General features: G+C 45.0%; 1 protein-coding gene across 2 annotated transcripts in view; it reads left to right on the top strand.

The window, feature by feature from the left end:
- The window catches only part of TSR1 (TSR1 ribosome maturation factor), an 895152-nt gene that overhangs the window by 345567 nt on the left and 524047 nt on the right, over positions 1-25538 (top strand). The gene's annotated exons all lie outside the window — the stretch shown is intronic.

The following is a 25538-nucleotide window of genomic DNA, read 5'->3' as shown; positions in this document are numbered from 1 at the left end:
TTCCTCCAGCTCCTAGAAAGCCTGACCGGTACTACAGAGTACCAGACTCCCACAAATTTCTCTCTAAAAAAATCCTACTGCCGATCCAGAAACCATTTCCCAGGGACCTAATGGTATTAAGGCTACTACAGCCAAAAACCCTATGCTTGGACAGGGATTCTAGGGCTTTAGACAGATGGGGTAAGAATGTATATATCTCTCTAACTCTTGCCATCAGGGCTAAATTGCCAGTTTCACATGTTGAAGTACCAGCAGCATGTTATGGAACTAATTAAAAAAAAATGTTGATTCCTGATTGTGCAGAAAATAAAGATTTACAAGAGTTAATGCATTCTGCTTACCAAGTTGGTAAACATACCTTGCAGTGTGGTTTTGATGCCTTAGAAGCATCTTGCAGGGCTGCTGTCACTGGGTCTGTTCTGAGAAGGCATGCTTGGCTGAAGGAACAAATCTTGTCAGACCATGTCAAAGCAAAATTACTAGATGCTTCATTAAATCAAGAATGTTTGTTGGCACAAAAGCAGAAGTAGTTCTTAAATAGATGGAGGAAAAAGCTAAATCTATGCAAACTGTTAAAGATTTCTTACAAGTACAGCCACCTAGATTCATTAGGCAGTGGCCTTCGAAGAACTGGTCCTTTCCAGTCCCTCCCAGTCCTTCTCAGTCCAAACCCAGGGGCAACAGACCACAAAAACTACAGTCTGAGGGTATGCACAGATCTAAACAATGGAGTGCTCCCACCTCAAAAACAGGGCGTGATAAGCCACCCTCTTATGGAAAAAGTTAATGACTTCTCCTGCATCCTTCCCAGCCATGCCCAAGTACTTGCACCCCTAGGAGGAAAAGTCACCCTGCATGCAAAAAACTGGGAATACATTACCCAGGACCGTTGGGTCTTAAACATTGTATCCCAGGGATACAGATTCTATTTCCATTTACTGCCAACCCCAAGCGGATTGCCAGACCTTCCCACAAACCAGTGGGCAGAGGCCCAAAAGCAAGTACTTTCTCTTCTCAGTGTCAGGGCTATTCAACCTGTTCCAACAGAGCAAAGGGGACAGGGTTTCTACTCCAGACTGTTTCTGGTGCCCAGAAAAGAAAACTCTTGGCGCCCTATCCTGGATCTGTCAATTCTCAACACCTTCCTGGTGGTACCAAAGTTCAAAATGCTTACACTCCCAACAGATGCTGTCTATGCTAGCCAAGGACTCCTGGCTGGTCACCCTAGATTTAAAAGAAGCTGCTGTGCACATCCCCATAAGGGAATCTTGCATGAAATATCTACGGTTCAGGGCAGGTCTATATGCACTATCCGTTCTCTGCACTTCCCTTTGGCTTATCTACTGCACCCAGGGTATTCACAAAGTGCCTGGCTCCAGGCATTGCATACTGCAGGCAGAGAAACATTCATATTTACCGATACTTGGATGATTGCCTGATTCAGGCGGACAGTCAGGAATTGCTACTATTGCACCTGACATTTGTAAAGAGACTCCTAACTTCTCTGGGATATACCGTCAACGAAAATTAAATCACATCTGGTACCCAGCCAAGAAATTGTATTCCTGGGAGCAAGCTTGAACACAACTTCCCAGATGGCATTCCTCACTCCAGAAAAGCAGGTTTATTTGACAAATTACTTCAAACTACTGGCCATCCAAACCCAGCTATCTGCAAGAAAAATATTGCAAGCCCTAGGGTTCATGGCCTCCTGCATTCTGCTAATACCATATGCAAGACTGCATATGAGGAAACTTCAATGGTAATTAAAAAGTCTCTGGTGTCAACATTCTCAGGACCTGGAAACAGTGATTCCAATCATTTCTTGCCTAAGGACATAGTTCCTTTGGTGGGCAGAGGCCTGCAACCACAACAAGGGACAACTTTCACTCAACTCCCTGCCGCCCAAACCCTGACAAACAGGCGCATCAGAACCATGCATGGTGGGCTCTTATGGCGGGCAAATGCATTCAAGGCAAATGGAGCCCAGGACAAATGCACTAGCAGACTTAAGCGGAAATCTAATGGACCCGCATTAGTGGAAACTGGAACCCAATTCATTCAAGCTTCTAATCCACAGGTGGGGGACACCAGAGGTGGGCCTCTTTGCTTCCCCCCAGAACGATCAGTTGAACACATTTTGCACCAGAACTCCCCACAGCCAAGCATAGAAAGTGGATGCCCTATCCTTTACATAGGAAAACCTCTCAATCTATGCCTTTCCCCCTCTGCCCCTCCTCCCCAAAGTACTACTCAAGATCAAACAGGACAGGCCAAGGACAATCCTTATTGCACCAGACTGGCCACGCCAGCACTGGTACCCATTTTTATACAGTCTGACAACAGTGCCACCCTGGCACCTGCATTAGACCCCCCTCTGCTGTCCCAGCAGGAGGGCCAGATTTTAAATCCTCAGCTGCAAACCCTGAACCTAGCAGCCTTGCTTATTCCCTGAATACATCACCAGCAACCCTCAGCAAGCAGGTGCTGGATGTCATCCTTGAGGCCAGAAGGCCTAGTACTAGTAAATCCTATTCAGAAAAGTGGAAAATATACTGTTCTTGGAGCCATTCTCAGGGGAAGGACACAGCCATGCCCACCTTACCTCCTACCTCAAATCCTAGATTATCTAGCAGAGCTGCTGCACAAAGGCCTATCCTTCTCATCCGTTAAGATTCATGCCTCTGCCATCTCAGCTCATTACAATACTGAGCCACCCCTCTTCTCTCACCCTCTGGTCAAACAGTTCCTGAGAGGACCTAACAATTTAAGACCCCCGAGGAGAGTTCCCACTCCTGCCTGGGACCTTAACTTTGTACTAGAGAAGCTCACACTTCCCCCTTTTGAGCCTGCTGCTACAGCAGAGTTAAAATTCCTCTCTTGGAAAACAGCCTTACTCCTAGCCATCACTTCAGCAAGAAGAGTGTCTGAGTTACAGGCCCTTATGGCTGTGGAACCTTCATTATCTTCCATGCGGACAGGGTTTCCCTCAGAACTAACTCATCATTTATTCCCAAGGTGGTATCCAGTGTGGCTTTAAGCTAATCCATCCATTTACCAACCTTTTTTTCCTAATCCTCAGAATAAAGGGGAAAGGATCCTGCACTGCTTGGACGTGCACGGATAGCTTAGGTTCTGCCTTGACAGGACTAAACCGTTCAGAAAATCTGACCAGCTGCTAGTCAGCTTTGCTACAGGGGCAGAGGGCAAGGTAATTTCAAAGCAAACCTCTCCAAATGAATAGCACACTGCATCCATTTCTGCTACAAGCACCATGGAATACCTACCACACAGGGGATCAGAACCCATTCCACTAGGGCTACCTCAACCTCTACAGCATTTCTCAGGCGAGTCTCTACCAGGGACATCCTGGATGTTGCAACCCGGAGTTCAGTACACAGCTTCACCAAGCATCACCACTTACCTATCTTTTCTAAATCCAGAGCTGGATTTGCTACAGCAGTCTTACAAGGCCTGCTAGCCTGCCCTAATACTTCTTGACTGCCTCCACCCTTCCTCAGCTTTGGGAATCAACCCAAGTTTGATGACTGCAACAGTGAAACACGAAGAACATAGTACATTTGTGTACACTTACCATAAATGTAGATGTTAGAGTGTATTCACTGTTGCAGTCCTGGTTACCCTTACTCCAACCCCCTGACTTTTCTATACTTTCTACCTATCCTCTTTTTTGGCCACATCTTATGGCAGTGGTATTTACTTTTTACTGGAGGTGTTCCACACCATGTAATTGCATCCTATTTTGGGGGCTCCTGACATCTGGGGCAAGAAAAACTGATGTAATGGCGTTGGCTGCATGTTTTATACCCCTGACGTCATGGAAGAGGCGACAGCATCCGACGCAGAAATCCCAAGACACTGGTATTCGGGCCGACTGAGGGCTACCTGCAGGCAGATAACCCAAGTGTGATGACTGCAACAGTAAATACACTCAAACATCTACATTTATGTAAGTGTACACAACTGTACTTTCCCCACCAGATTCTATAGGAGTTATCCATCATAAGCTTTTTTTTATATATTTATATGCTTAAGATGGATTAAACAGTGCTAATACAGGTAATGCTATGATAAAGATTACAAGCCAGAAGACTCTCCTACTTCAGTGAACAGTGGTCCTTTCTGACTTCATACTAATAAGTGTGGAGATTATGATCTTTTGGTGCACTGTGGAATTTCACCAGATGTCCTTCATGGATGCATCTGCAGTCATAACAAGTGGGTTGTCCTGTCGTCAGGCAGCCCTGCAGTCGGCCGGATTCCAAAGTCCGGGTCCGGCTTTGGCTGATGTCGCACTCCACCCGACGTCATCTCTGTTGGCCTTCGGGTATAAAAGCATCAGTCGACGCCATTTTCCTCAGTCTTTCTTGCCGCATGGCGCCCGAAGCAGAAGCTGTTTGCAAGTGCCGGTCGGTCGGATCCAGAGATTACTTCTACCGAATACTACTTCGAAGACTTCTAAAGCTAAGTACCCCGTTGGGGACTCTTTCTTGCCTCAGCCGATGTCAGAAAAAGTTAACAATTGTTTAACCTGTGGGAAACAAATACCTCATAAAGATTTCCACTCTTACTGTCTGCCTTGTTTAGGCCCAGCCCACCACGTAGCAGCCTGTTCGGCCTGTGCCTCCTTCAACCGACGAACGCTTAGGCGTCGGTCGGAGTTTGCAGAACAGTTTTTCGGTTCTGATTTTGCGTACATTATGCCGCCGGATCCTCCGACTACCCAATCTACCAAAAACGAAGATAAAGACCGACACTCGCGGTCCGCGGTTTCGGCCGAAACCACGGTAAAGCAAATCATGAGTGTCTCGGTTTCGCTGAAACCGAAAACTGATCAAAATACAGCTGAACCTATTCTTACAACTGAGGCCCCTGCTACAACTCTTGAATCGACCTCAGAAATTTTGCCCACTACGGTGGTTGACTTATCAGACACCATCCCTTGGATGTCTCTACCCCAGCACGTGGTGCTGCTAGGCCTCCAGCAGTCATGTCCATTAAGGCCTTCGCCAGGGCTAAAGCAGCCAAGACTACTAAAACAGTGCCTGTTAAACCCCCCACATCCAGGCCCTCTTCTAGTTCTCAAATGCTTTCTTTGGCAGAAGATTTAATTTCTTTAATTAGAGGATCTCAATCTCACCCAGACAGGGCCTCTCAGCCCCAGAGAAGAGACCTAGGGCAGAGCCCCTGAGCCAGTGTCTTCTGATGATTCTGCTAATGAATCAGACATAACTGACCAGCCAGAGGCTCCTTCTCCAATTTTGAAGATTCTGATGCTGAAGAATCCATTCCTGCTGCTTCCCCACCAGAAGAATTCTCCTTTGGGGAAACCTTGCATGCCATGCGAGAACAGTTCCAATGGCAGCAACAGGATTTTTCAGATTCCAGAAAAAGACTTAGAACTTTTCTGCACCTCCCACAGCACAGGCCCTTAGCTATACCTCCTGTTCTCTCTGTGGTGGATGATGCTTTCAATGATGTTTGCTCCGCTTCAGATTCTTTACCCCCAGCCCCTGCCAAACCAGATAGATTTTACAGGGTGCCAGATACTCATCACCACCTTTACAAGGCCCCACTTGCAGACCCAGAAACTATATCCCAGGGTCCCAAGGCAGTAGCCGCGACCACAGCTAAAAACCCTATTCCTTCTGAAAGGGAAGCAAGGTCATTAGACAGATGGGGTAAAAAGGTCTACACTTCAGCTACTCTCTCAGCAAGAGCTTTAAACTGTCAGTTTCACATGATACAATACCAAGAGTTTATGCTTGATCAGTTAACTAAAAACTAACCACTGATGAATCTCTTGATAAGAAATATGTATTAGAGATGGTAAATAACATACAACAGGTTAGCAACCATTCCTTAAAATGTGGCTATGATGCACTGGAGGCTTCATTTAGATCAGCCATGACAGGCACAGTGATAAGAAGGCATGCATGGCTAAAGGAACAAGTTTTACCGGATCATGTTAAAGCTAAGTTGCTAGATGCTCCTATGGACAAGACAAGTTTGTTTGGTACACCTGCCCAGCAGGTTATGAAGAAAATGGAAGAAAAGGCAAAATCTGTTCAAACTGTTAAAGATTTCTTGCAGGTTCAACCCCAAGGTTTAGCAGGAACTGGCCTGCCAAAATTGGTCCTTTCCTGACTCCACAAAATTTCAAAGGGGCAGGAATAGACGTTCCAGAGGCAGAAACCAATCCAGAGGAGGTGCCTACAGAGGACGACAGTGGCAAGGTAACAACAGAGGCACAGACACAGCCACTGCCACTACATCAGCACAACCACAGTGACTTAATCCTAAATCCGCCTACCAGGGAACAAATAGCAGCTCCTCTAGGCGGAAAGTTAACCCTATTTTCAAAGAACTGGCACTACATAACAAAAGACAAGTGGATTTTACAAACCATAAATCAAGGTTACCGGTTTCACTTCCACACTTTACCAGTCAAAAGAGGAATGCCAAATCTACCTCCAAATCAAAAAACAGAGGCTCTACGCCAGATAATGGAGTTAGCAAACATGAGAGCTGTGGAAAGAGTGCCAACAGCAGAACAAGGAAAGGGGTTCTATTCCAGACTATTCCTAGTTCCAAGAAAGGAAAAAAGTTGGAGACCAATTCTCGACCTGTCCACCTTAAATACATACATCATTGTCCCAAAATTCAAAATGCTGACCCTACAGCAACTTCTTCCCATGCTGGGCAAGGAGTCTTGGCTGGTAACTCTAGATCTCAAGGAGGCATACCTGCACGTCCCCATTCGACCAATCTGCAGAAGATACCTCAGATTTCTTGCAGGATCAGAGCACTATCAATTCTCAGCATTGCCCTTTGGCTTATCTACTGCCCAGAGTATTCACAAAATGCCTGGCATCAGTAATCGCCCATTGCAGACTACAGGGAATTCAAATTTACCCATACCTGGACGACTGCCTGCTACAAGGGGACAACAAAAGCAAGCTGACAACAGATTTACAAAGGGTCATTTACTTGCTACAAGGACTGGGATACACAGTCAATTTACAAAAGTCAAGGCTGATACCATCCCAAACAAGGACATTCTTGGGCTGAATTGGACACAGTACAACAAATGGCATTCCTGACTACAGAAAAACAAAAGGAACTTCCTCTTTACTTCTTGGCACTAACAAAACTGAACAAGTTAACAGCAAGAAAAGTTCTGCAGGCCTTGGGCTTCATGGCATCATGCATAATCTTGGTCCCATTTGCCAGACTACATATGAGGAAACTACAGTGGTACCTAAAGAATTTATGGTCCCAGCACAGACACAGTCTAGAAACAGAAATTCCACTAATTCCATGCTTAAAACAGGAGTTCCTATGGTGGGCTCAGGCATGCCAGTCAAACCCAGGCCTACCCTTTCGCAGATGTCAACCAAGCCAGACCATCACAACAGACGCTTCAGACCTAGGATGGGGGCCCACATGCTGGACAAATGCGTGCAAGGATTGTGGACACAGGATCAACTTCATCTGCACATCAATCTAAAAGAAATGCTGGCAGTAAAACTGGCAATCCAAAAGTTCAAACCATTTCTCAAAGAGGGCCAGTTGATGATAAGGACAGACAACACCACAGTCATGTGGTACATCAACAAACAGGGAGGCACTCATTCATACCCCTATGCAGAATGACCTTGGAGCTGTGGACCCTGGCACTCAGCTACAACATTCAGTTACAGGCAATATTTGTACCGGGAAAGACAATACTCTAGCAGACATATTAAGCAGAACCACTTCGATGCCCACGAATGGAAGCTGCACCCGGACATCTTCAAGACCATCTCAAAGAAATGGGGAATGCCACAGATAGACCTATTCGCATCACCTCTCAATCACCAGCTCAAAAAATTCTGCACAAGGACATTCCACCCACTAGCATGGAAGGTGGACTCACTCTCCTTCAACTGGAAAGGCCTAACAGCATATGCATTCCCACCTCTTCCTTTGATACACAAGGTACTACTAAAAATCAAGGAAGAACGTCCAAAGATAATCCTGATAGCTCCAAACTGGCCAAGACAACACTGGTACCCACTACTGAAGAGCATGTCTCGGAACAATATGTGGCCAATACCCCTGATGCCTTTGATGTTAACTCAGAACAACTACAGCATCATACATCCAAACCTAAAAACGCTGCAACTGACTGCATGGAACATCACATAGCAGCAGCTAACCCAGAACTTTCCCAAAGAGTTAAAGACATTATTCTGGAATCACGCAGACCTTCAACAAGAAGGAACTATGCTGGAAAATGGAAAAGGTTTGTCATTTGGAGTACGGAAAGAGGAAAAGATGTGTCAAACATAGATATGCCTAACATTCTGGAGTATCTGGCCGAACTTCTTCATTCAGGCCTGTCCTACTCCTCCATCAAGATACATGCATCAGCTATTTCAGCAGAATACAGCTTTGATCCACCTGTTTTTTCTCACCCTTTGCTCAGGCAGTTCCTCAGAGGAATCAAGAATGTAAAACCTCCAAGGAAACCACCATTACCAGCTTGGGATTTAAACTTTGTGCTAGAAAAGCTGACACTATCACCCTTTGAACCAGCAGCAACAGCAGACCTACAACACCTGTCATGGAAAACTGCTTTCCTACTGGCAATTACTTCAGCAAGGAGGGTTTCAGAACTACAGGCCTTAATGGCAGTGCAACCCTTCCTAATCTTCCACCAAGATAGAGTGTCCATGAGGACTAATCCTACATTTATGCCCAAGGTGGTATCCAGAGTGTCTTTAAACCAGGCAATCCACCTACCTACCTTCTTTCCCAACCCACAAAACAGAGGGGAAAGAATACTGCATACCTTGGATGGACATAGACAGCTACGCTACTACTTGGACAGAACAAAAAATAGCAGAAAGACTGACCAACTTTTCGTAGCCTATGCAACAGGAAGGGAAGGAAAAGCTATTTCCAAACAGACAATCTCCAAATGGATAGGAAATTGCATACGATACTGTTACTCCTTCCATGGAAAACCAATTCCACAGAACATAAGACCTCATTCTACAAGGGCAACAGCCACTACCACAGCCTTCTTACGAGGAGTGGCAACCAAAGACATTATTGAGGCGGCTACTTGGACCTCCGTGCATACATTTGCCAAGCATTATAATTTGCCTCTATATTCCAGATCCCGAGCAGGGTTTGCCACTGCTGTACTGCAAGGGATCCTAAACACACCATAATCTACTTTTATCCTCCTCCCTAGTTGGCTATGGTATTCTACCCACTTGTTATGACTGCAGATGCATCCATGAAGGACATAGTACAGTTTTGTACCTACCATAAATGTAGATGTCCGAACTGGATAGCATCTGCAGTCAGGATTACCCTCCCTCCTTCCCCTCTGTGGTACTCCTAGGGTGTTTACCCTCCTAATAGCTAGCTGTTGGGGAGTCTTTTATGGTGTATTTGTTTGTATATATGTACATATATGCTTATTGTTGTGTTTACCTCTATCTATTTGGAAACATTGGCATCTATCCAAATTTTAGCCTGCAAGAGGGCTACTGGCATCTGGGGCAAGAAACACTGAGGAAAATGGCGTCGGCTGATGCTTTTATACCCAAGGCCAACAGAGATGACGTCGGGTGGAGTGCGACATCAGCCGAAGCCGGACCCGGACTTTGGAATCCGGCCGACTGCAGGGCTGCCTGACGACAGGACAACCCACTTGTTATGACTGCAGATGCTATCCAGTTCGGACATCTACATTTATGGTAGGTACAAAACTGTACTTTTCTCGCTTTCTGGTGTGACACCTTCACTGAGTAACTGTACTGTATTCTGCTGTGTAAGTAACTGCTGCAGTCATACCTTTAGGGATCTCACAGAGTCCAACATCTGACCAGCTCTGACGTCCATACCTTTGCCCCTCTATGCCAGACTTATGTCTCATGGGCTACAGGTGTTGCCACATTTCAGTGTAAAGGCAGTCATAGTCGCACATCCTGTCTGTTGTGCCAGGCCAAAAGTGGAAGATAGCAGATCATTACCTACTAAAGGACTGAATTTAACTTGAGAGTTTCTCTGGTTAGGATTTGGCTTTTCTTTTGTCTGGTGGCTGGATGTTCTGAAATGCAGGTCTGGGAATGTCAGCCAAGCAAAACAAGTATGCTTGTCAAAGACTAATTTCAGAGATGAGCACAATGTGTGTGTGCATTGTTTAGGCCTTGACTACAATGCCACCACTTGGAACATCTTTGAGGACTTTAGGCCAAAATCAATACAAGCCGGGAGGGGCGCTATCCTAGTTTGAATTGAAAAAATAATGGTTATTGCAGCTTCTGTAGTATATAATGGTGGTCACCCTGATGTAGCCACACACAGTTTACATTGTAGGCTTTGTAAGACAGAGGAGACTCCAAGGCATTCTCGGTTCAAGGGTGCCAGTAACGAGGTGGCACTCATACCTATTCTTGGCCTGGCATCGAAGGCTTCAGTGCCAACCCCCTCAAGAGACAACTCTGACATGTTTGCCTGGGCTAAAAAAAATTCAAAGTACAATTACTGCCAAGTCACCTGCATAGTGATGTGTGCTGCTTAAGCAGAGGCATAAGTGCTTACCTTTGCGAATATTGGTCGATTGCAGACTAGAGGTATTCCCATACTTTGCACAGTCTGAAAATATGGGCTAGTGTGTAAGAACAGAATCAAGAAGGCTGTAGACAGGGAAGTACTATTTAGCCTACTGGTCTATGTCTTTAAAAGCTTGGGAAAAAAGGTGAAAGTAACGGTTATAGTCAGCCATGTTACACACATTCCTCTTAAGTATAATAGAAATTACTCTAATAAACACTATTCTTACAGAAAGCCAGGGAAGTACAAACAACTCAAAGTGGGCAGGCCTTGTCAACCAACAATAGCAAAATAAGGAAAAGGAAGGAGACCAATAAAGCTTTGGCCCCCAAATGATCAGCTGTGACTACAACGGCCTAACCTCCCACCCCATTCCCTACACCCTGTTCAAAAAATGGGTGGAGGATTAACTGCTTACTGGGGGGAGTGGAGGACGGTTACAACAGACAGGTGGTTACTACTGATAATTGCAAGTGGGTACCATCTTGTGTACGAATCAGAAAAAAATTCTAAGCAAAGTAGGCAAAAAAATGCCAGGTTCCATACAGATAAGGAGTATCCTGATTGTACCTGTTCTGCATATGGTTATAGAACAAGGGACCATAGAAATTTAGCCCGATGGGACAGGAAGAAAATAATGTTTCTTCAACGTTCACTCTCCCAAGAAAGGACAGAGTCAGTGGGGTCCCATTCTATATTAAACCATTTTATTTCATTTGTCAAATTCTTGATTAGAATGGATTTAAGAGATTTATACGTCAACATCCCCATTTATAAAGAGCAAATGTCATTCCTAAGATTCATGAAGCTTTCGGGCTCTCAACCCTTCATCAGCATATAACATTATACATTTCAATCCATTTAAATAGAGGAAACAGTTAAAATCACATGATCAAACCAGCCAATAAAACATACTAAAAGGAAAAAAGGAATCAAGTACATCAAATTCTGTAAGGAAATATGTGTGAGTCCCTTTATTCTAAAAACCATCATGGTAATATACTTAAGATTATTTGTTATACTACAAAATTAATTGTGTATTATAAATTACTCATTTGGCGCTTCACTAATACTGGTTTAATAGTAAAAGTACCATTCAAACCAGGTAAAGTGTCAGCTTGTAGTCTTATTATCCATTCTAGCTCTCTCATATCTAAAAAGTTGTTAATATCACCCCCCCTCACACCCACTTGCACTACATCTATACATCTAAACTTAAAAGTGTGGTTGCTGAATTCATATATATGCTTAAATAAAGCATTTGTCTGTATTTGTCTATTTATCTGTGATCTATGTTCAGGGCGGCCACGGTGGTGCAGTGGTTAGCATTGCCGCCTCACAGCAAGAGGTTCTCCGGTTCGATCCTCGGCTGGGGTGCCTTCTGTGCGGAGTCTGCATGTCCTCCCTGTGGTCGCGTGGGTTTCCTCCGGGTGCTCCGGTTTCCTCCCACATCCCAAAGACATGCTGCAGGTGGATTGGACACTCTAAATTGGCCCTAGGTGTGCGTGTGAGTGTGCCTTCTGTGGAAGGTTGGGCGCCGGGCTGGCAACTCGACACCGTAAAACTCCACTGCCATTCAATGTGCGGACAAGGTGATCCGCTGTGGCGACCCCTAACCGGGAAAAAGCCGAAAGAAGAAGAAGATCTGTGATCTATGTTCGATTATACGATCTTTGAGCCTACGTATAGTCTTTCCTACATAAAAAGCCTGACATCTTACTGTCTAACACGACTAAGCAATCTCGTGAAGTGGAAAATATATGCTTTCTCCTTCATTTGGTACTAACTAATAATATTTTTATTTTTGATGGTACTCCATATAAACAATTAACTGGAGTAGCCATGGGTACTTCTGTGGCAAATACTTTTGCGAATCTAGTACTTTTCCAATGGGAGAAGGAATTTATTTTAAGTAATAAAAATGCACTGAATATACATGTAAAGCGCCAAATGAGTAATTTATAATACACAATTATAATACACAATTAATTTTGTAGTATAACAAATAATCTTAAGTATATTACCATGATGGTTTTTAGAATAAAGGGACTCACACATATTTCCTTACAGAATTTGATGTACTTGATTCCTTTTTTCCTTTTAGTATGTTTTATTGGCTGGTTTGATCATGTGATTTTAACTGTTTCCTCTATTTAAATGGATTGAAATGTATAATGTTATATGCTGATGAAGGGTTGAGAGCCCGAAAGCTTCATTAAAGCCTGTGTTTCTGTAACTACTGTGTTCCTGCTGAGATTTTGTTCTATCTACGTGTTCAGTTCGATTCCTAAGATTCATACCAGGAGATGGCCATTCATCTCCTTGTCATTTGGCTTGACTAGTACTCCAAGACTTTCAGTAAATGTCTAGCCCCATTAATTGCACATTGCAGGACAAAGGGCATACATATCTTGCCCATATCTTGAAAGTTTTCTCCTGCAAGCTAGCTCACTCTTGAGGGCAGTAAATACCATATTGTTTGGACAGTTGTGCTTGCAGAAACTAGGCTCCTTCCTAGACATGTGGAGTTCATATCTAATACTCTGTTGGAGAACAGTGTTTTTAGGGTCCCTTCTAGACACCAAATATTACATGTGTTCTCTTCCTTAGGAAAAAAAAGTGCTCACAATCATGGGAATCTTTCAGCAAATGGAACAAAAACCTATATGACTGGCCAGAGAGATCCTTAGTGTTCTAAGCCATATGGACGCTACCATTCTAATTGTCCGCTTAGCCTGCATACTTGAGGAAGATTCAACAGTACCCGAAGAACTTGTGGGATCAGCTCTCTGCCCCAGCCCTACCATGCTTAAAAAACAATTTGGCTCTTCGGTCACTGCTATCAAAAAGAATGGGGTCATGCCCTTTCACCTCCTTTTACAACACCACAGTCACATTCGTACTTATTGATGCCTCAAACCAGGCGTGTACTCTTGAGTCTTGAAAGTACAGGGTACCATGTTGAAGTCAGAGTTCAGACTGCTTATAAACTTGAAAAAGATGCTAGCAGGCCAGCTTGCCTTAAAGCACTGACCCCTATGGGTTCCAGACACCCTGAGAGTAGTCAGGGACAACACCCCAGTCACATGGTACAAAAAGCATGGAGGTGCACATTTGTATAAACAATACTGGATTGCAGTTAAAACTGGAGATGGCTGTAAACCAAAACATAATGTTAATGGTCAGTTTAAATTCCAACAAAGCTCCACTTGGGGGCAGATCTGAGTGTAACCTTATCAGATCCCACAAGTGCGCACAGCACAAACTGGCTGACAAAAAAAAAATAGGACTGCCAGGATATAGAATTCTTTGTATCCAGTGAGATCTTCTTTATCAAAAACTTCTGTTCCTGATATCTACATCAGAAGGCCAGAACAGTGGAAGTGTTTTCCATGAACTGGCAGGGCAATTTCCTGTGTGTTGTTCCAGCTATGCTCATGATTCCCTGGGTTGATCCAGAAAGTGCTAGAGCAACTGCCAAGAATGATTCTGCATATTCATTTTTTATCAAGGCATTACTGGTTCTCTCACCTGCTGTAAATGACCAGAGAAGGCCATTGTTTTAACCAAGCTAGTGGAACTGCTGACTCAAGGGGAGGATGCTCAAGTACATTTGGGAATCACCATGCTCAGTATGGTAGTCTGGAAGGTGTAACCTTGTATATTTTTATTGATCACTGCTGCAGTATCCATAGCTATATGGGTTATATACTGCCAAGGGTAAAAGAGCCAGCCAGGTTTCAAAGCTTCAGGGCACCTTCCACACGCAAAAACTGTAAAGCAGCTCAAGCTGACCTGACTAAAAGGTAAGTTTAGCCATGAAGCCCTAGAGCTTTACTGCCTGCCAAAGAGTACGCTCCTCTGAGGCTTTTGAGGATCACTAGTGGGTTTGTGCTCTTCTTTGCTAGGCGGGTAAGTTCCCTTTGGGGAGGGGGGACTTCAGTTTTCTTAAATTTTGTTAGTTTAATTACCTGTCTCTTCAGAAAAGTTATTTTAAAGCGACGAGTGTTATTTAATAGACTGGAGACTGTAATGTTATTTTAAATGGAATATTTGTTTCTTTGTCAGTTTAAAAGTACTGTAAAGTAACTAAAATATATTTTCTGTGGCGAAAACATGTTTTATCATTACTGAGCTGCCATAGTGTTTTAAGTGCTTTTTACTATGTTTTTTTCTGTCAAAAGTAACTTTTGTGGACTGTTAGTTTTACTGACATTTGCTGTTTTTCTTCACTGATAGAGGCACCATTTTTAGCATGGTCTCACATCCAGTTCTCCTTCCAGCCACAAAAAGAAAGTTAAGCAGACAGCCTGTGCCACAGCAAAAGGTTAGCAGTTTACCTCAGCCACAGGTGGGTGACTCAACTGTGGCCATTTGTTGTACCTTAGACCACTAATCTTTTATTGCAGATACCTCTGGTGTTAATACCTACATCCACTATGGACCAGGGTTTAGCCATGTCCTCTGCAGTTGTTTGGGAGTTTACTCATTGAGCAAAGGAGAAACTCTTTTGTGTGTTGTGGATGAGGGAACAGAGAAGATTTCCCTGTTGTGTCAGAATGCTGTTCCCATCTCTCGGGAAGCAGCTGCTGCCATTAGTAACATGGTAGGCCCCATTTTTCTTTCTTTCTTTCTTTATTGCATTTGTTTATCAGGAAGGTCCACTGGGACAAAAATACCCATTTTCAGTGGAAGTCCAGGGAGAAAAGCTCAATAGAGATACAATACATACAATCTGATAAAGCACAAGTAGCAGTACAATAAATACAATGTGATAAAAACACAAATAACAGCTGTTATGTTGTCCTGTCTCGCCTTTATTCTTGCTAGTTGGGTTCGTAACTGAGAATCAGTTCTGACTGCATGTACTAAAGCTTGCGAGCTTCCACTGACACAAGGCAGTACCCTATCCCATGATGCTAAGGGAGATTACCCAGATCTTGTTTGCCGCTAAACAGATCAGGTGTTTCCTACTAGGCTCAGGCTAAGTGGAATCTTTTTTTCCTTCATTTCTGCTTGTTTTTGTCCAAATTCTTAGAGTATTTAGTTAATCTGTACCTCTACTAGTGTTTACTTCGATATTTGTGACTTTCTCGCATTGTTGGTATTACTGTTGTGGTTGGCCATGGTACTTTTACTAGGCCGTTACCCTCTCCCTATCCTGGCTCCTTCTTCTTGAGAAAATTATTGTTGATTTTTTTTTTATATTAAACTATCCTGTCACCCTTTTTATAGTGTAAAGAGTTCGTTTAAGTTCGAAACTCTTTTTCCACCCGTTTAAATTAGAGAGCTTTTCCCCTTTCCCTGTTGTTCTCTTAGAGGAGAAGCCGTTTAAGTTAGAGAATTCTCCTCTGGCTAAAGGAGACTGTCGTTTGAGTTAGAGACTTCTCCTCTAGTCTGCCTAGTTGGTCTCCCTTTTTTTCTTGTGTTCTATTAAAAAAAAAAAAAAAATTGCTGTATTACTGTTTGTTGATTGTAGACTGTTACGTTAGCCATGTCCAAAGACTCTAAAGAAGCGAAGCTTTCGGGCTTTAAGAAGTGTGACCTTTGCAGTCAGAAAATGTCCCTGACAGATGGACACACCAGTTGTGTGAACTGTTTAGGTGCTGTCCTTCTGCAGGAGTCCTGCTCTTTCTGCCACGCATTCAGTGCCAGGGCTTTGTTAGAGAGAAAAAATAAATGGATTGTCAGGGGGTGGTTGAAGGTTCCCTTTTCTGAAGCTGTAGAAGGAAAACAGTTCCTCCAAATCTCCTTACCATCTGTCCCCTAGATCTGACAAATCCTCAGAGACCTACTTCCACAGCTCCGGAATCTGAACTGTCAAAGAAGCAAGCTAAGGATACACCATCGGACCGGAAGGCTTTCGGGCCAGAAAAGGCTACCTCTTCAGCTCCGCTGGTTATTTTGGAGCTGACAGAGTATCGCATACGGAGCTGGTCCCCAGTCCTGGAACTCGTTTGTTTTGCAGTCCATTAAATCATCGACCGCGTCTTCTCTGTCCTCTAGAAGTCTCTCGGATGATGATGTGGAGCAAGTGGTCAAGAGGTTGTTACAGACTCTGACGCTGGCCAAAATTCTGTCGATCCCAGCCCAAAAAGATTCGGGTCCAACAACCGCCTCTTCCCCTTCTACGATTCCTCCTCCGACCCATGTGGTGGCTTCGGAGCCGGGGTGTTTGGATTTGATCGTAGTGGAACCGTCAGAGCCGAGATCCGCCCCAGCTTCTTCGGCCCCGATATCTGCTCCGACCTCCTCGGTGTCTTCATTCATTGAGGGGTCTAGGGGCTGACACTCGCCCATCGGGTCCAGGGAGGAGGGCTGGGTTGGACAGTTGTCTGAACAGATTCTCCCTCTCGGGGCTTCGGCGCAGGTGAGCTCTGTGCCTGCATCGGCCTCTGAGTCTGCTGCCTTGGTTCCTGGGGAGTCTCTGGGTTCTTTGGAGCCGAGAGCTCTCTTGGAGTGGGGCCGCAATGCTTTTGAGGTCATAATTCTGTTTTACATTTGTTGACCGGGGTAGTCCGACTGGATACATGCCCATTTTCAGCGTTGGCTGGGGGAGAAAAGCTCCACACAGTAATGTGATGTATACAATACAACAGACACAATTCAAAGAATACATGAGTCACACTGTTTATACAACTTTTTAAATCAGAAATTGGCACTATGCTAGTGTAGGACAAAAGACAGAAGAAAGAATTATAAAATTCTTACTCTCGAGTTAGGTAGAAAAGAGCAGGTCATGAGGTAAAAGGTAAGTGGTGGCGGAAAGATGTAAGGGGAAGAGAAGGTTTGATAGGAAATAGGGAGGGAGGAAGAGATGAATAGTAAACTGATGAAGGGATAAGGAGAGTGCTGTCACCTCAGATGGCTCCACTGTCAGATCCGAACACTCTTTCCCCCAAAAGCACCAGAGTCTGTGTACCACTTCTCTCTCCCAAGCGTGGAGATCTAAAGTCCCAGGACACCCCACTGGCCGCATCGTCTCTTCTGAAACCTCCCCGGAGTACCCCTCTCAGGAGGCCCTTCGAAAGAGAACATGTAACAGGAAGCATCTAGACTCCCCTGAGGAGTCTGTCACTTCAGACATGGACCTCAGTGATTCGGAAGGGTCCCCACAGTCACTCTCTGAGGATGTCTCCTTTTCAAACATCCTAGAGATCCTTAAGCAGAGAGGTGGCTGGAAGTCCATCATCCCTTCTGAGGATGAGTCCATGTACCTGGAGGCTTTTGGGTCTCATCCTTCCACCTCTTGGGTGACTCCGCCTTTCAACCAATTCCTGAATGTAGTCAGTCGGAAGGCGTTGGGCTCTCCAGAGTTTGTGGAACCTGTTCCGAGGAGGCCACATAAGTTTATTACAGTACACTCTGACAAGGAATTCCTCACAAAAGGTGTCCCGGTAGATGCTATGTTGGTGGTGGCAGCCACCAAAAAGGAATTGTCTGAGACCTCCTCATCTGTCCATCTGCCAAATAAAGAATCTTGTATGATGGACATATGGAAAGCGTATATTCACATCAGCAGCCTTTACCCTCGGGTCGCTGAACTACTTAACCCTTTTTACCAGACTTCAGAGGGATCTCCTGAAGGAGTTGGGAGATACCCTCCAAGGTTCTACAGCTGCAGAGGTTTCAGACAAGGTGACTTCTCAGCTTTCTACCTTAAATTCAGTGGTAAAGTCCTCCATGCGGCTTATCTCTTATGTGGCTTATCTCTTACATGGCTGATGGAGTGAGTAGGGCAGTGGGTACAGGAATCTCCCAAAGGAGGCATTCCTGGATGCGCTTATGCGAGTTTGCAGAGCCCTTCAAGTCTTCCTTTATCAACGTCCCATTAGATGGCTCATCCTTTTTCGGGCCAAAAGTGAAAGAGACTCTGTCCAGGTGCAAGCAAGAGGGAAAGACTCTCTCTGCCAAGGGAGTCCATTTTTCCCTCTCTAGCAGCCCTTACCCCAAAGGGCAGAAGAGGGGAAAATGTGGTTCTGCAAGTCCCAAAGAGTCTTTCCGGATGCACGTGGTGATTCTTCCTCCAGGGGCAGAGGGGGAAGTGGCAATGGAAGATGCCAACCCCGCGGCAGAGAGTTCCGCAAAATCAGGACAACAGGTATACATTCCCTGGTAGGCCCTACCAGTGCTCCTGGAAGGAGGCCCGCCTGTCCATCTCTGGAGACAGCCGGGAGTCGCTTGTCACTGTATCCAAACGCCTGGCTAAGCATAACAAACGACAAATGGGTACAAACTATCAGATCCAGAGGCTACTGTATACCCTTTTCCTCTCCCCTTTCAGAAAAAAAGATCAGTCCCAGATGTTCCACCCAATCAGAGGGACCAGACAAAATTCAAAGTGTGCTAGAAAAAAAGTCATCCAAGAATTCCCCGCAGACCAAATCGGATCATGAACTTACTCATAGTTCTTTTTAGTTCCAAAAAACACAGGGGACTGGAGGCCCATTTTGTTTCTCAGCAGACCAAACAAGTCTGTAAAAAAATCAAAGTTCCGGATGGTGACACTGCGGTCTATACTCCCCTTTCTGGGGAAAGACAATTGGATGTGCTCGATAGATCTCCCGGATGCGTACTACCATATAAAGATGGACAGGCGATCCCAGAGTCACTTAAGCTTTTGGCTGGGAGCCAGTCATTACCAATTCCGGGCTGTGCCTTTTGGTCTCACTACAGGCCCCTGTGTGTTCACCAAATGCATGGCAGTAGTCACTGCTCACCTGAAGTGTCTAGGATTCAGGGTGTTTCCATACTTGGACGACTGGCTCCTGACCGCCACCACCGAGCATCTACTTAACAGAGCAAGAGACACCACTATTCACCTTTGTTCTCAGCTGGGCATTACAATAAATTTCGAAAAGTCTGCCTTGTTGCCATCACAACATATTGCATTTATAGGAGCAGACTTAAACACAAGAGAAATTTTAGCCAAACTTCCTCCCGACAGGATACAAACCCTACGCCAACCAGTACAGAGCATCCTCACAAAGGAGAAAGTACAGGCAAAGGTTGTTCTAAGGATCTTTGGTACCATAGCGGCTGCGATAATCTTGGTATTGCTCACATGATTATACATGAGAGTACTCCAGTGGTTGCTTTTCACCCAATGGTCCTTGCAGGAACTGCTCATGTCCCACCAGATTATCATAATGGAATCATTCTCGGGAGACCTCCGCTGGTGGCTTCATTCTACTCAGGTGGTTCTGGGCAGAAAGTTCATCCTCCTTCATCCAGTAGCCACAATGACCATGGACGCTTCCCAGATGGGGGGGGGGGGGCATTATCTGGGGAAGATGGTTCAAGGAGTTTGGCAGGAATATGAGAACCACTTGCATATCAATGTCCTAGAGATGAGAGCTGTGCTGTTGGCGTTGCAGGCATTTCACAACTCCCTTCCACTAGGAACAGTTACAATCCAGACAGTATGTCAGTCGTGTGGTATATAAACAAACAAGGAGTAACCAGATGCTACTGTGTGTCGAGAGGCTCAAAGAGTATGGCAATGGGCAGTCTCTTCCCAACTCTTTCTAACAGCAACACATATCCCGGGGAGATCCAACGTGATTGCAGACAAACTCAGCAGGGCTATTCGTACGCCACATGAGTGGTCCCTGAGACAGGAAACTGCGAACCAGATTTTTCGCAAGTGGGGCCACCCTTCCTGTAACCTTTTTGCCATATCCGTGAATGCCAAATGCAGCAGCAATTTTGCCCTAATCCCCCTCCAGGTGAGTCACGAAGGAATGCACTTGTACATGATTGCCCCCCAGGTCTCCTTTATGCCTTCTCTCCAAAGTTCTTCAGAAAGTCAGCATGTTGGAAAGCAGGTTAATGCTCATTGCCCCATACTGGCCTTAACAAATTTGGTTCCCCTTTCTATGACCCCATCTACAAGAGGATCTGTGGGTTCTAGACCCAGTTCCAGACCTCCTGACTCATCTGTCAGGGGCCCTGCATCCCTCGCTCAAAACCCTCCAACTGACAGCTTGGCTGCTTCACTTCCAGTCCTAGACAGGCTTCTGGATATATCCCCTGCTGTGAAACATATTCTGATCTCATCCCACAAAACGGCAACTAGAAAGCTTTATGTTAGCAAATGGAAGAGGTTTTCTTGATGAGCCCACAACAATGACATTGATCCTTTCATGGCCCCTGTAACTTCTGTTTTGGACTTTTTAGCTAAACTCTTTAACAAAGATGCAACAGCGGCTACCATACGAGTTCAGTTGGCTGCTATATCAAACTACCATATTGGAGAAATGGGATTCAAGATTATGTCCCATAGACTGTGCAAAGCCTTTTTGAGAGGCACTTTTTTGCGTAGACCTCCAGTAAAGGAGCCGCCAGCCCCTTGGGACCTCAATTTGGTATTGTCTACTCTAATCCTACCACCATATGAACCAGCTTCATCCTGTCATCTGAAATTTCTAACATGAAAAACGGTCTTTTTGGTGGCCATCACGTCAGCTAAGCGGGTATCAGAAGTCCAGGCATTGTTTATACGTCCCCCTTACTTAGTCTTTCATAGAGACATTTTCCCTGAGAACTAATCCATCATTCTTATTCCGAAGCAAATTTGAATCAGTCTATTGATCTACCGGTTTTCTTCCCAAACTATGGCAACAAGGCAGAATGTAATTTACACCAATTAGATGTACACAGGCAGATGTTCATCGTGCATACAGCTGCAGTCATAACAGATGGGGTTCTCCTGCCGTCAGGCGGGTCCTCGGTCGGCCGAATTCCAAAGTCTAGGTCCGGCGTCGGTTGTTGTCGTTTCTTCCCTGACGTCAATGTGACAGGGGTATAAAAGAACCAGCCGATGCCATTTTCTTCAGTCTTTCTTGCCGCACGGTGCCCGAAGCAGAAGCAGTTCGCAAGTGCTGGTCGGCCAGCTCCTGAGATTACGAAAAATTTGGAACCGAAGTCTTCTTAAAAGCTAAGTACCCCGTTGAGGAAACTTTTTCTTGCCTCAGACCGATGTCAGACAAAGTTAATAATTGTATTTCTTGTGGGAAGCAAATACCGCATAAGGATTTCCATTCCCTCTGTATACCTTGTTTAGGCCCAGACCACGACGTCTCGGTCTGTCGCTTTTGTGCTACATTCAACAAACGCACTATTAAGCGTCGGGCGGAGTTCGCCCAGCATTATTTTGGGAAAGCATTTAACTATACTATGTCGTCGGATAGTCCGACTCCGGTTTTGTCTAAAAAACACAAAGACAAGGACCGACACTCGAGGTCCACGGCCTCTACCGACACCACTCCTAAGCCGACTACACGTGGTCCGGTTCTCAGCGAGGAGCCTACGCAGCCCCTGATTACCAACGACACATCTTTGGCGGTGTTTGCTGTACCCGAGGTCGCAGGCTCCTCTGCCCACACCCTGACTACAGATACCGAAGCCACACTTGGCGCTGAAACACAGAATGTGGATAGGTCCACCTCCACTCAAGGTGTCTTCAGACCTTCCTCTTCTTTCTCCATGAAGGCTTTCACCAAGTCTAAAGCTACCATGCACCCTAAGATACCAACTACACAGGGCCCATCTCCAGGCCCCATGCGTAAGAAACAGATGCTTAAAATGGCTGAGGATTTAATTACTCTAATCAGAAGTTCTCAGCCACCTCCGGACAAAAGACCCAGAGTAGAGGAAGATTCCCCCTCCTCTGATCAGGGCTCCATTATTTCAGAGCACTCTGATTATCAGGAACAGTCTTACTCCCCTTTTGAAGACTCGGATGCAGAGGAATCTATCCCTTCTGTATCCCCCCCTGAGGATTACTCATTTGGTGAAACTCTGCATACTTTAAGGGAACAATTCCACTGGGAAGGCCAGGATTATTCAGATTCCAAGAAAAGGCTCAGGGAATTTCTTTTGTTACCCCAGCACAGGCCTCTGGCTATACCTCCTGTCCTGGACATCCTAGATGATGTTTACTCGGAGGCCTGCCTTAACCCGGATTCTCTTCCTCCAGCTCCAGTTAAGCCTGACAGGTACTACAGGGTTCCTGACTCGCACCAATTTCTATACAAAAGCCATGCTGCTGACCTAGAAACCATCTCACAGGGGCCCAAGGGAGTTAAGGCCTCCATTGCCAAAAACCCATTGTCTTCCGAGAGAGATTCCAGATCCTTAGAAAGGTGGGGAAAAAAGGTATATACCTCTGCTACCTTATCCACGAGGGCCTTAAATTGTCAGTTTCATATGCTAAAATACCAACAGTTTCTGTTATCTCAATTGAAAAGTAAAATGTCACAACCTGAACAACCAGACATGAAGGAGTTGCAGGATTTGATGCATAGTGCAGAACAAGTGGGTAAACATACCTTACAATGTGGTTTTGATGCTCTAGAGGCTTCATGTAGAGCTGCTGTTACAGGCTCAGTCATACGTAGGCATGCCTGGCTCAAGGAACAAGCCTTGCCTGATCATGTCAAAGCTAAATTACTAGACGCCCCTCTTCAAAAGGATGTACTATTTGGGGCAAATGCTGAGGAAGTATTATGGAAGATGGAGGAAAAGGCTAAATCAATGCAAACTGTGAAAGAATTTCTGCAGGTCCAACCCCCACATTTTAGTAGAAATTGGCCTTCCAAAAACTGGTCCTTTCTTGCCACAGACAGACCCCAAAGAGGCAGATACAGGCGCCCGAGGGGCAGAGGACAAGCACAAGGCTCGTACAGAGGCAGACAGTGGCAAACTCCTACACAAAGAGGTGGTTAGGACAACTCGCAATCCTTCAGAAAGCAAAACCAATGACTTTTCCCTTTGCATGCCAACCAGGTCTCAAATGGCAGCCCCCTTAGGAGGAAAGCTGGCAGTATTCTCAAAAAATTGGCATATTGTCACAAAGGACAAATGGATCCTGGACATTATAAACAGAGGCTACAAATTCCATTTCCATACCCTTCCAAAAATGAAAGGCATGCCAAACCTGCCACACAATCAAAGGGCAGAGGCACAAAAGCAAATTTCAGGTCTTATAAACATGAAAGCTATTCAAGAGGTACCTACACGAACAAGGTCAAGGTTTTATTCCAGGCTATTTCTGGTGCCAAGGAAGGGAAAAGATTGGAGACCGATTTTGGATCTTTCCATCCTAAACACATTCCTACTCGTACCAAAATTCAAGATGCTCACTCTACAGCAACTTCTTCCCATGCTGGGCAAGGAGTCTTGGCTGGTAACATTGGACCTCAAGGAGGCATACCTGCATGTCCCAATCAGACAAAATTGCAGAAGATACCTCAGATTTCTTGCAGGTTCAACCCATTATCAATTCTCTGCATTGCCCTTTGGTTTATCTACTGCGCCCAGAGTATTCACGAAATGCCTGGCATCAGTAATTGCCTACTGCAGACTTCAAGGGATACAAATATACCCTTATCTGGACTGCCTGATCCAAGCGGACAGCAAGCACATTCTTCTGAAACATCTGGCTTATGTAATAATATTATTAAACTCTCTAGGATACATAGTCAACAAAGAGAAATCAAGACTAATACCCTCTCGGAAGATAATTTTCCTGGGTGCCAATTTGACACAAACACCCAGATGGCCTACCTCACGCCAGAGAAGCAGGGGCAACTAATTCAATATTTCAGAACACTGGCAAATTGCACCAGGCTGACTGCAAGGAAAATCCTGCAGGCTCTGGGATTCATGGCATCTTGCATCTTACTAATCCCATGTGCAAAGCTGCATATGAGAAAACTACAATGGTACCTAAAAAACATATGGTCTCAACACAGCCACAGTTTGGAAACAATAATACCATTAATTCCATGCCTGCAAAAGGAATTTCTGTGGTGGGCTCAAGCATGCCAAACAAACACAGGTCTTCCATTCAGCAAGCCTCAAGCAAATCAGGTCATCACAACAGACGCCTCGGACTATGCCTGGGGGGCGCACATGACAGACCGGTGCATTCAGGGCAAATGGACCCAAAAAGAAAAGCACCTTCACATCAGTCAAAAAGAAATGCTAGCAGTGATAAATGCTATTATAGCTTTCAAGGACCTTCTACAACCAGGTCAGCTATTGATAAGAACAGACAACACCACAGTTATGTGGTACATAAACAAGCAGGGAGGAACACATTCTTACTCCCTATGCAGACTGGCCATGTCACTTTGGAACATGGCCATGGACTTACAAATTGAACTACAAGCACAGTACTTGCCAGGCAAGGAAAACACGCTGGCAGACAACCTAAGCAGGAATATGACAGATCCACACAAATGGAAGCTGCATCCAAAAGTTTTTACAGAAATAATCCAAGAATGGGGAAGGCCAGACATAGATCTCTTTGCCTCTCACAAAAATCATCATTTGACAAAATTCTGCTCAAGGATCTTCCATCCAAAGGCCTGGAGAGTGGACGCTCTCTCTTTCAGTTGGACATCAATGACAGTTTATGCCTTCCCACCTCTTCCTCTGCTGCCCAAAGTCCTATTGAAGACCAGAGCAGACAGACCAAATATGATCCTCATTGCTCCGGACTGGCCAAGGCAACACTGGTACCCACTCCTGAGGAGTCTGACACATTCCCCACCATGGACCCTGCCTCTAATGCCTCTTCTAACTCAGCACAGCTTCAAAACTCTTCACAGTCAGCTGAAAACGCTCAATCTAGCCGCATGGAAGATTCCTTAGCATCGCAGCAGGCCCTGCTCTCCAAGGAGGTGCAGGATGTCATTTTGGAGGCCAGAAGGCCATCATCCAGAAAAGCTTACTCTGCAAAATGGAAACGTTTTTGTGTTTGGAATGAGAAAAAGGGCCAGTGCCCTGGAAAACTGAATTTACCTCAAATACTACAATATTTGACTGAACTGTTAAGCAATGGACTTTCGTTCTCCTCCATCAAAATCCATGCCTCAGCCATTTCTGCAGAATAC

The sequence above is a fragment of the Protopterus annectens genome, chromosome 13.part0, assembly GCF_019279795.1.
Source record: "Protopterus annectens isolate FY-2018-M chromosome 13.part0, PAN1.0, whole genome shotgun sequence".
Lineage (NCBI taxonomy): Eukaryota > Metazoa > Chordata > Ceratodontiformes > Protopteridae > Protopterus > Protopterus annectens.
Note: the sequence above shows the minus strand (reverse complement) of the source record. Positions and strands in the feature narration are given on the sequence as shown.